Source organism: Myotis yumanensis, unplaced genomic scaffold (assembly GCF_028538775.1).
Source record: "Myotis yumanensis isolate MYYU_CA2020_CCGP unplaced genomic scaffold, mMyoYum1.0.hap1 SCAF_8, whole genome shotgun sequence".
Lineage (NCBI taxonomy): Eukaryota > Metazoa > Chordata > Mammalia > Chiroptera > Vespertilionidae > Myotis > Myotis yumanensis.
The window spans coordinates 6,539,425-6,551,904 of record NW_027223759.1 but is presented as its reverse complement, the minus strand read 5'-3'; the positions used below and the strand labels follow the sequence as shown (position 1 = coordinate 6,551,904).

Genomic DNA, 12,480 nt, shown 5'->3' with positions numbered 1-12,480 from the left:
CAAAATCTTCAAATAATTGCATTTTATTATTACTTATTTAGATATATTTTTATTGAGTTCAGAGAGAAAGAGAGAGGGAGAGAGAGATAGAAACATCAATGATGAGAGAATCATTGATCAGCTGCCTCCTGCATGCCCCACACTGGGGATCGAGCCTGCAACCCTGGCATGTGCCCTGACTGGGAATCAAACCATAACCTCCTGGTTCATAGGTCGACGCTCACCCACTGAGCCACACTGGCCAGGCCGTAGTTGCATTTATATTCTAGATTGCTGACCACGCTTTGGAAGTATGCTACATAACTCAACAGGCCCTCTCAGCTAACCTCCAGACACTCCTACTATGAACACAACCCCGACCCCAGACCCCAAGCAAGTGTTTGTTCTCATTGATACGCCCGGGGACTGTGGCTGGTTAACTGTTGGAGAGGCAGGAAAGAGGGGTGATGAGAATTACAGAGAAGCACACACGACACTGAGCCCCTTGGACTGGGTGAGCCCCTACAGCTCAGAAACATTTTTTTTCCAAAAGGAGCCCTGCTCTAGAGCCCAGACGTCAAAGAGTGGCCCCAGTTGAGGAAGGCCACATTCTCTCCCTCCCTGTGGAACCCAGCATTGCACTGCCGCGTGTGATCGGAGGCTGGGGGGACATCAGGAGGCGGCATCCTTGGCACATTCTTGGCCAGGCGGTTCACAGCCAGCTTCCTCAGCAGAGGCCGCGGTAAACATTTCTTCCAGCCACTTGCCAGCAACGAATGCTGACAGAGAACTGGAGTAGACCCGGAGGAATATGATGGATGCCCAGGAGGACCAGGACAGAGATGTCTGGAAGACTCTGCTGTATCCACTCAAAGGTAGGCACTCAGTACCTATTGAATGAATGAAGGAAGGAATGATGTCATGTCACGATGAAAGCTGAGAGATTGGTTTGTGGATATGGGGAAGACACTTCCTTTGGGACTCCCAGACATAATCAGGATCATTTTGGAGAAAAATAGCTCCTGTTTAAAGAGGGTGAAATATGAATCCATTGCCATTTATAGGTATTGGGTGACCACATTTGCATCCACAGACTGATAAAGACAGGTGAAAATGGGGTTAGGAATATTTTCTAAAGCACAATGGCTAAAATAGCTTTTATTAAACAGATGATCTTCAACGCCCTACCCCCCAACACACACACACACACACACACACACACACACACAGGAATAACATCATTTCTAAAGTTGGGCAGTATCCAGGGTAGTGGTCTTGACTAGATTTTTCTAAAGGCAATAGGATCTGTAACTCCAGACTGAAATTATCCTACTTTCAAAAATGTAAATATGGTTAAGGGACAGAAGCTTGGTAGACACAATATGGCTCACTGAATGTTCCTGGCCTCTCTCTGGATTAGAAACTGAAGCCAAATGTGGGACCAGTGACGATGCGTGCTCAGATCTAAGAGTGGATAGTCGTCAGAGGCTGTTAAACTATAACTAACAAGTTCATTTATCACTGAGCTTTGTGTTTGCATTAAAAATTTTTTTTCTTTGTTGATTAAGGTATTACATATGTGTCCTTATCACCCCATTGCCCCCCCCATCCCTCCCCCGACTCATGCCCTCACCCCCCTGGTGCCTGTGTCCATTGGTTAGGCTTATATGCATGCATACAAGTCCTTTGGTTGATTTCTCCCCCTTACCCCCGTCCTCTCCTACCTTCCGTGTTTGCATTTTAAAATGTGTTTCTAGATCACCTTTTGGATAAGAAGGAGAAGGATGGGAAAGAAAGTAAATTCTGTTTGGCTTTTGAGGTCAAACAACCCATTTGGCAGCTGGGCTCCTGTGACCTTGAAGTTCTCCTAATTAGAAATCTTTGTCAGGTTTGGTGTTACAATTATATGCTCGTTTCTCAAAAGATTCAGCACCCTGTATCCAATGCTGCTTCCAAAATGCAAGATCTGTGGATGAGAGTCACAGGGAGTGGGGGTGGGGAGGGAGGCCAGGGCTGTCCATTTTTTTGCTCTGGGTCCCACACTCTGTAGAACTGGGTAGAGCTGAGGAACCTGCCCCCCACCTCACCCCGCCCCCCCACCCCCGGAAGATGAGATCATCCAATGCTGTTTAATCCCGTCCAGAATTCAGGAAAAGAAAGAAAACCAGTCCCACTTATGAGCCGTAAAAAAATCTTAAATATTAGAAAAAGAACCAATAACATATTTTAAAAGGAATATATCTCTGTAAAATGTGTTCCAAGAATATGAGTGATTCCATAATAAAACATCAATTAATATGACTCATCATATTCATAAACCTAAGGATAAAAATCAGATTAGTGCTCTCATAAATGCCAAAAAGGAATTTGATAAAATTAAACATCCATTCATGTTAAAAACACTAAATTAAATAGGGATTGAGGGATACTTCAGCCCATGGCCAGCTTCTTACCTGATGGGGAAACGTTGCTAGAGGCGAAAAGAAGACAGAGATGACCACCACGTCCATTCCATTCACACTGGAAGCAGAGGATAGCTAACACAATTAGACAAGAGGAAGCTTTTAATCGCCCGAGGATTGGAAGGAAGATAGCAAACTCTCTCTCTGCAGATAACAGGGCTATATATTAAGAAAACAAAAAATAAATGGCAAAATTAATAGAAATTATAAGAGAACTTTGTAAAAAAAGTGGGACGTAAAGTTAATATAAATAATTCAGCTTCATATAAGCAAGCAGTGAGCCGATAAAAGGAAAAATGGAAGAGCAAACCCTATTTAGAAGAGCACAGATATAATACTGGGGCATAAACTTAATAACAAATGGGTAAAACCTGTGTAATAAAAACTATTACACACTCCTGATGACACAAAAAGTAGATTGGAAAAAAATAAGATACATTTATGACTTACATCATAAAAATGTAAATTTCTCCTAAGTTAATCTATAGATTTAATAAAATTACCATCAGGTGTGTTTTTTTTTCTGAATCTAGTTGAGTTGGTTACAAACTTTATCTCAAAGTACAAATAAAAAGAAGAGTCAGAGAATCCCTAAGAAAACTATTGAGTGGGGGAAAGGTATTACCAAATATTAAAACATATTAGAAATCTGTGTAATTGAAACGATGTTGCATTGGTACAGGATTAACAAAAAGACCATGGAAATGGGAAGCAAATTCGTAAGTAGATTCAAGTGAAGATAGAAATTTAATAAATGATACAAGTTGTGTCTCAGACTGATGTCATGTATAGATCTTATTTGGGTTCTAATCCAAAAAAACTCAAAGTAAAAGGCATTGTTGAGATGATGGAGAAACACTGTACACAGAATTGCTTTGTATGATGACGGTATTGTGAATGTATTTAAAATACTTAGCTGTGAAAGATATAAATTGAAGTATTTGTGAATGAAATAATATATAGTCAGGATTCGTTTGAAACTCTAGCAAAAAGGGGGGGCTACAGGATATAGAATTTAAAAAGGAAAGTGTTACTAATTGTTATAGCTCAATGATTTGAACATAGAAGTTCACTGTATTAACTTACCCATTTTTGTATAGGTTTGGAAAATTCCATAAAGTAAAATATTTTAAAATACCAGCTTCCATAACCAATAAATGACATGTGTATTTATATGTGTGTGTATATAGCATTTTAAATACACACACACTAAAAAGAAAACCCAGATTCCTGAGGAAATAAGACAGATCTGCTTCTGATTTTGCAAATCTCAAATAAATTGTAAAGAAATAGTAGATACCTATATGTATTGGTGACATATTCTTGTAATATATTCTATCAATTAAAAAACAGCCGAAACCGGTTTGGCTCAGTGGATAGAGCGTCGGCCTGCGGACTGAAAGGTCCCAGGTTCGATTCCGGTCAAGGGCATGTATCTGGGTTGCAGGCACATCCCCAGTGGGAGATGTGCAGGAGGCAGCTGATCGATGTTTCTCTCTCATCGATGTTTCTGACTCTCTATCTCTCTCCCTTCCTCTCTGTAAAAAATCAATAAAATATATTTTAAAAAAAAATAAATAAATAAAATAAAAAACATCCACAGGTGAGTAGGATGAGGGGGTTATGCATGAAGGTGAAGAAAGCAGCTTTACCTTTTCATCTTAGAATCTCCATTTAAATTATTAAGAGTTTTATCATTTAAAGTATATTTATTTATTTTTATTGTCTAAAGTTTTACATATGTCTCCTTTTTCCCAGTTGACCCCTCACCCCCAGCCATTCCCACCCCGGGCAAACGCCCACCGCCCCAGTGTCTGTGTCCGTTGGTTATGCTAATGTGCATGCATACAAGTCCTTTGGTTGCTCTCTAACCACCCCCTCCCCTGCCGTTTGTCTCTGGATCTATTCTTGTTTAAAGTATATTTATTTTTGAAGTTTATAAAACTTAAAAAAAAACTAGTTAGTACGGGGAGTAAAAAGACTAATAATGTTTACAAAAAAAATAGGTTTCCAGAATATTATGATGAATGAGCTCAAATATAAGGCATGAACCTATAAATCCTGAATGCTCTGGAGCCTCCAGACTCACCCCTGGCCACCTCCCCTCCTGCATCCCCTCTGCCGGCTGGCCACGCCCCCACCTCATTGCAGTCCCCAGCATGGAGGGGGCAGTGGGGAGGGGGGGAGTATTGCCCAGCTCTGTGCCTTTGCTCTGTGCATCACAGGCTCTTTGCCAGGCAGACTTGGGAGAGGTAGTCAGTCACTCTCCAAGCCCCGCCCCAGCTCTAGAGAGCATTGACTGCCCTCTTCTTTGCATCACTGTGAATGTTGCTCATTCCCATGTCGACTTCATCCCGGGAGGCTGTCTGACTCTTCTCTAAGCATATTCCTTGCCCTAATGTATCTGGTCAATAAATCGAACGAGAGAGAAAAGAAAATGTTTGGTTTAATTACTTGACAGTTGCTCGCTGAAGTAAGAGACCATAAATATACCTACTCTGGTTCTCCAGCCAAAAGATGTGTCACATATCATGATGGTGAGCTGGCTTGGAAACATACTGTAGAATAAATAGTCATACTTCTTGGAAGTAAAATAAGAAAAATGACCATGAAAAAGACTTCCTTTTCAGGTTTGTATCCATTCAAACTAAGAGGTGGGACAGGTACCATGTGTATAGAATGAAACAGGTGGCCAACTTATCAATGGTGTCTGTAATTTAAAGGTCATTGCCACCTCTGACCTTGCACTATAGAACAACGCTACAGCTTGTGGGACCCATGAATGCTGTGCCCTCCAGGGCTTAGGGTGCTACCAGAGCTATGGGGTCCAATTGCCCGATCCCCAGTCAGCAGGGGGTTCCCCTGGTGTACGTTGTTACCCTCCCAGAAGTTCCATTACTACCGCACCCACCTCCACAGACACATTTTTTTTTTGTTCTAGTGTAGAGATTGGGGGAGAAGAGGGATGCTCTCCACTAGGATTTTAGAGGAGAGTAACAGGTAGAGAATGAGATATATTTCTCATCGTCTTCGTTAAACCTTCGAACACATTCGGCATAGAAACCACGGGATGAAACGTGCTAGGTTTCGTACTATGACCTGTGCTACATTTGCGGTGTAATTGGAAGCTAGTGAGCCTCCTTAAGAAACCAGAAACAGACATTCACCCTGCGGCCTGAGTTCCACAGGACGTGCAAGCAAATTGTGTTCCAAGAGTTCATTTGCAAATTGAGAACTTTGTACTCATCAAATCAAGAGGAAAGGGCAAATGAAATAAAGCTCATCTCTGATGATATGTAATTAGAAAAACAACTTACAAGTAATTGCCATGGTAGGGGAGAGGCTTTTCACTTTATTTCATACCCTTTGAATTTTGTACAACGTGCATGTGACAATCATTCCCCCGGTAAGATTTGTTTCATTTTAAAATGTTAAAATTCACTGCCAAATTATATATTTAGAACATTTCTCTAGCATGCAAGTGAATATGCAGGGTGTTCCCAAAAATGTATGCATATTTGTAACCGCTGATAGCTCAGTTTTGAAAATGAAATGTACTTTAATTAATACTGCCTTTATAATTATTCAAAGTGTATGTATATATTCTTTTGGATATCCTATATACTGTTTAAATAAATTCTGGCATCTTTCATGTTTTTTTTAAATATATATTTTTATTGATTTTAGAGAGGAAGAGAGAGGGAGATAGAAAAATCAATGATGAGAGAGAATCATTGCTGGCTGCCTCCTGCATAACCCCTACTGGGAATTGAGCCCCAAACCCGAGCATGTGCCTTGACTGGGAATTGAACTGTGACCTCCTGGTTCATGGGTCGACGCTCAACCACTGAGCCACACCGGCCGGGCAAGTTCTGGCCTCTTTCTCAGTCCTGCTGTTGAACTTGAACCTGCTTTGTTATGGTGCTGATAAACCTCGAGTAATCTACCATTGCTGTGAAAATTGCTCTACATGCTGGCTACCCCTCCCTGTAAAAATACTTGTACCATTGTGGGGGTACCTTGCTTTGCCTTAACTATAAAATGCTATCTTTAGTGGGAACACTGTTCCCTACTCCTGGCGTTTGTTCTAGTTGAAGGGATGCCAATTAGCATGATCCCCCGGACCCCTCTCCATCCCTGCACTCTACCCTCAGAAAGTTTCCTCATGTTCCTTTGTCATCTCTTCAGAGCCCTCCATCCAGGGCCCATGAGTTATGAGATTTTTCTAGACTGGCGGGTGGACGCAGGCACTGGTTCTGGCTTTTTGTGAACTCCAGACACTCTTTCCCTAAATGCCTTGGGATGCTCCTTGCTCTGGCCTAATGCAGTGTCTTCACGCCTGCGCAGATGCCCCCCGCTCTGCCTCTGAGACGCTCTCTGGAGCCTGGGACTCAGCGAACCCTGGCTCCTTTGGTCACCCTGGACTCAGCTCTATGTTCTTGGAGAATCAACTCAGCAACTCGGGCAACCTGCTGGATTCCACCCCCTGCCCTGTGGCCTGAAGCTCTCAAAATAGTAAGTGGCACTCACAGGGCTCTCCTCATTTGCTTTCTGTTGTTGTTGTTTCTCCATTTTTCAGGAATTACAGGGGTTTTTTTGTTCTCTGATGTCCAGTGTCTTAAAAATCATTGTCCCACATATTTTGTCTGGCTTTTTGGTTGTTTTAGGCAGGATGATAAATCTGGCTCCTGTGACTCCACTGGCCGAAGTGGATCATGATATCCTTTTATGTTTTTTTTTTTATATTTTATTGGTTTTTTACAGAGAGGAAGGGAGAGGGATAGAGAGTTAGAAACATCGATGAGAGAGAGACATCGATCAGCTGCCTCCTGCACACCCCCTACTGGGGATGTGCCCGCAACCCAGGTACATGCCCTTGACCGGAATCGAACCTGGGACCCTTGAGTCCGCAGGCCAACGCTCTATCCACTGAGCCAAACCGGTTAGGGCTCCTTTTATGTTTTTAATGTCGACAGCATCTTGTTTCCTTTTTCCTCTTTTTTAATTCCTCCTCTTTTCCCCCCATCATTAAACTTGCCAGAGGTTTGTCTAGTCACTTTAAGGAAACAACTTTCATTTGGGGATCTTTCGTTTTATATGTATATTTCAATATCATTAATTTCAGTTTTTATTTTTATATTCTTCTATTCATCATTTAGCCTTTTTTCTAACTTAGAGTAATAATATCAAGTCCTCCTTATTTTCCTGTGTGAGTATATAAGATAAATTTACCTCTGAGCAACTCTTTAGCTGCATCTCAGGTTTGTTATGAACTGTTTTTGATACTCAATTTTAAAGAATTTCTAAACTTTATCATAATTTTTTTCTTCAACTCGTGAATTTTTATAAATTTTACAATATCTATGTAGATTTTACTCGATTTTTTAAATTATTAATTTCTAACTTAATTGCATTGTAATCAGAGAAAGCTATCCTTGAGATATAGTTGACAGTTAAACTACACATGTTAAAGTGTACAATCTGGTAAGTTGTAGCCTATGTAAATACCGATGACCCCATCACTCCATCAAGATAATTAAGTTATTCATCACTCAAACGATTCCTCATGTTCTTAGTAATCTCTTTGATGGGGTTTCAATTAGATTGAGCTGAATACAGGATTTTTTTTCTCATTAAACTTTGTTTTAAATGGGTCCCTAAATTCTGTGACAGATTTTTGGCAAGTTGTTTCCATTTAAAAGTATTGACTTTAAAAGCTAATAATGTAAAAACGGCCACACACAGGCGCATGCACACACACACACACACACACACACACACACACACGGTCCGCAAAACATTCTCCTTCTGAAGGATTGACAATGCATTGTTATCGGTAACCCGTCTCTCACTATTAAACTTAAATGGCCAATTGAGACCCCTTTTCAGAGTAAGGAAAGGTCTCCCACACGTCTCCACCAGACTTCTCATCTCATCATCGTCAGAACTGTTTCACAGCCCTTGCCACGTCCCAGTCTAGGGCAAGAAATACCACCTCGCCCCTCCCTTCACTCGGCTGGCACTGGGGCTGGTCTCCCTGAAGCAGATGGCCAAGCAGGAGAGAAGGGACAGCTCCCGAGGAAAGAGAAGAGGATTGTGGGTAGCAGCTGAAGGTGTCTCTCTGTGAGCCATTCAAAAGACACAATAGAAAAAGAAGCGTTAAAACAGCAACAACAACACACTCCAACCTTTAGAGCACATTGCCCACGTGTGTGTTTCACGTTAGTAATGGAATCATATCAGGACTTGTCTTCTGAAGAGATGAAAGGAGGTGCAGAGGGCAAAGGTTTGCATCCTTGAGAGCAGATAGCCCATAAACTAGCCTAGAGGCCATGCTCCAGAGCGTTCCCTTGTGATGTATGTGAGAGAAAGGAAGAACTCCAGCATTTCTCAGCTGCTAGCAACACATCCTCTAACAGAAGAATCCTGAAATTGGTCATGTATTTGTTTTATTGAAATTAAAATTATTTTCATCCCAAATTAATAGTTTTTATTGCTTTACAGATAATAAAAAATTGCATTCCACCCTGCTGGCTAACTTCAACTTTTCATCACAAATTAAAGGACAAAAACCCTTTGTCTCCCTTGCAACGCTTTTAGCACAGCGGTATGAGTACAAGATACAGAATAATATTACCCTTGCAAACTAATTAACTCGCTCAGGAAAACTCTGGAGCCATCTTCTCCCTCTCTGGTAACACTGGAGGCAGTTTTCAAGGATTAAACATTTCCAGACAGGCAATTCCTATCCTTATACTTGTGCTTGTAAATGACCTGCCACGGGATGAAGTGGTTTCCATGGTGAGCTGGGAGGATCAGCATGGCAGGTTATTATCTTGGCTTTGTTCCTACGATTCTGATTTCAGAAGGCTTTCCGCAGTAATAGAGAGGTAATTGGGACTGCTACAAATGGGGCAGAGATGGATGCTGGGTTGCCCAAACAAATGCCTGCTACATTTCCTGGTGCCGGGGCACCGTGCTAACTTTTTGTGCATGTATCAGTCAATCTTTCCACAGCCCCATTGGGTTGGTGCTGTGTTATCCTAATTTTACAGATGAAAGACACAGGATAGAGGTTAAGAAACTTGCCCAAAGGTTTACAGACTTGAGTAAGCCTGACTCAAGTGTTCACACTCCCCCCACCCCCACCCCAAGAGGAAGGGAAAGGGAGAGAGAGAGAAAACAAACAAAGCATTGATTGGCTGCCTCCTGCACTGCCCTCTACAGGGATTGAGCCTGAAACCCAGGCATGTGCCCTGACTGGGAATCAAACCAGCAGCCTTTCGGCCTTTCGGTGTACGGGACAATGCCTAACCAATCGGCCAGGGCTCAGGTATTCACACTCGTAACCACTGCACGGAAAAACCAATGGTGGGCAAAGTCTGCCTGGATTTAAATATTTTCCGTACAGCCCCTTACTACGGGTCTTGACGTAGGCCTTCCTGTTTAAGCATAAAAAATCCCCACCCAAATGTACACCTTTTAAAATCTAGAGCCATGGTTCTCATAGCGTGGTCCCCAAACCAAGAGTACCTGGCATCGCCTGGGAACTTACTAGAAATGCAGATGTTCTCAGTCCCAACCGAAATCTACTCCCAAGAACCCCTGGGAGTCAGCACAGCTGCCTCTGTTGGACTCTGTGTCTTCTCCATTGAGCTCTTCTGCTGACTTACCCAGTGCCTTAAAGTGTCCCTGTCCCCGCGGCTGTGCTTGCTGCTGGGGTTCACGGGCGTCAGTGGAGCCCCACTGCTACCGTTTCTCCTGTGTCCTCTGATTTTAAGTTGCTTTCTACTTTCCATTTATCTCCACTTCCCCCTTTTTTCTTTTTCTTTTCCCCCAGATTTTTCCTGAGCACCTTGTGTTCTGCATGGCCCATTGTGTTAATCTACCTCCTTCTCCTCCCCTCTCTCTCTCTCTCTCTCTCTCTCTCTCTCTCTCTCTCAGTAGGACAGGCTGGTAGTAACTCCTCGGGAAACTATCACTTTTGGCAGAAAAGTGCTGGGCTCTTCCTGGTGCCAAAAGGAAGACACCTCCACTTACAAGCAATTCCTACAATTCCTAAAAATGTTGTTTTATACTTTCTTTTTTCCTGAGGACAAGAATCATTGGGTTTCTCACTAAACTGAAAATGCTTTGACGGCAGGCTTCATGTGTAATTCACACCAGTTACCCACTGCTGTGAAAAGTGAACATCCCCTTTGAAAACTGTGGTAGTACACACACACACTCTATATTCTTACATCGTTAGTGTTCGGGTCCGTGGCATTAGTACATCCACACTGTTGTGCACCCACCTCCATTCATCTCCAGAATGCTCTTCACCTTGCAACACAGAAACTCTGCACCCATTTACCAACAACTCCCCCACCCCCACCCCACCCAGCCCTGGGCAGCCCCCCACCTACCTTCTGCCTCTCTGACTCTGACTGCTCCAGGGGAGGCAGGCAGCATTTGTCTTGTTGTGACTGGCTTGTTTCACTTCACACAGTGTCCTCAAGCTTAATCTACGTGGTGGCACGTGTCAGAATTTCCTGCCTTTTTGAGGCTGAATAGTATTCCACTGTGTATGTGTGTATATACATGCACACACGCACACACGCACATACACAACATGCTGCTTATTCATTCAGCTGTTCTGGACACATGGTTTGCTTCTACCTTTGAGCATTGTGAATAAGGCTGCTATGAACATGGGTGTACAAATATCTGTTGGAGGACCATTGCCCGCTTTTTAAAATATATATATTTTTATTGATTTCAGAGAGGAAGGGAGAGGAAGAGAGAGAGAAACATCAATGATGAGAGAGAATCATTGATCGGCTGCCTCCTGCACCACCACCCCTACTGGGGATCAAGCCTGTAACCCGGGCATGTGCCCTGATCAGGAATTGAACTGTGACCTCCTGATTCATAGGTCAACACTCAACCACTGAGCTACACCAGCCAGGCCCATCGGCCACTTTTACACATCACATCAGCACGATTAACCTACGAGTGCTCCCTGTATTTCAGATGAAGAGGTAGATGTGGACGAGGAGGGCCCACAGGAGCACATCTCGTGTCTCCACGCCGTGCTGGCCTCTGGCCTATGGAATGAACGCTCTAAGCCAGCTCCCACCAGCATATTCTCCGGTCTCTGTCCTGGCTTGTCTGCCAGCCTGCGCCAGCGATCACCTTCACACTGCGGCTCGACGCCGGTTCTCTCCTTCTCTTCTGCGCAGACTTGGAATCCCGGCCCTTGTCTCGGTTCCTGACTGCTCTGCTCCTCCCTCTGCCTTGACCGGCTGAACTTTGCCAACTGGTCACCTCGGCTTCTGACCTATATGTTTTGGATTTTTTCCTCTCCAACTGCTTGAAGGGGCTTGTCTCAGCACCAACGATGAGAAAGGAGGATCCATTTTCCTCCCTCTGGCTGGGCATCGGGGTCATGCAGGCACACGGGGCAGGAGCTGCTGGCTGGACTGAGCAGACGGCACCAGCACACACCTCTCTGCCCGAGCCCGTCCATGGGACCCACTCACAAGACCCGGAGAAGAGAGAACAGCTTGAAAACCAGGCGGGCTCCCGCAGACTCTGCTGGCTCTATCTCTACTCAAATTTCCAAATGGGAATTAGTCACACAGAAGCTCTCAGGGGCACTACCTGCAGCCTCTGTGATGTGACTCATGATGAGGGTTTGAGAACAGCAGAGTCAGGGGCCCTTCTGTGTCCCCACCTGGCACACAGGTGGCCTGCAGGCTTCCCACGTGCTGCCTATGGGGCTTAGCGGTGGCAGCAACCCCTCGGAGAGGCCAGGCCTGGGGAGCGCAGCAGCAGCTGTGGGTCTGCAGCAGGCCTTGAGGGGCAGCGGGAGGAAGGGCCCCCCAGCTTCAGGCAGAGCCACTGATCAGAAAAACAGAAACGAGCTGGCCGGCTGCCTCCGACCACAGGGTGGCAGGGGCTCCGAATCACGGTCCACAGGAACTCCGGGCCTGCACGGAAATGGGCCGCCCTTGGAGGACTCCCTCGCCCTTAGCAAGGGAAACAGGCAGAAGACTTT

General features: G+C 44.1%; 1 long non-coding RNA gene across 1 annotated transcript; it reads left to right on the top strand.

The window, feature by feature from the left end:
- The first annotated feature begins 545 nt into the window (after nucleotides 1-545).
- Nucleotides 546-11,568, top strand: LOC139015491 (uncharacterized). The gene is made up of 3 exons (XR_011472452.1): nucleotides 546-854; nucleotides 6,789-6,956; nucleotides 11,454-11,568. It is a non-coding gene; the product is annotated as an uncharacterized lncRNA (long non-coding RNA).
- The last annotated feature ends 912 nt before the right edge of the window (nucleotides 11,569-12,480 follow it).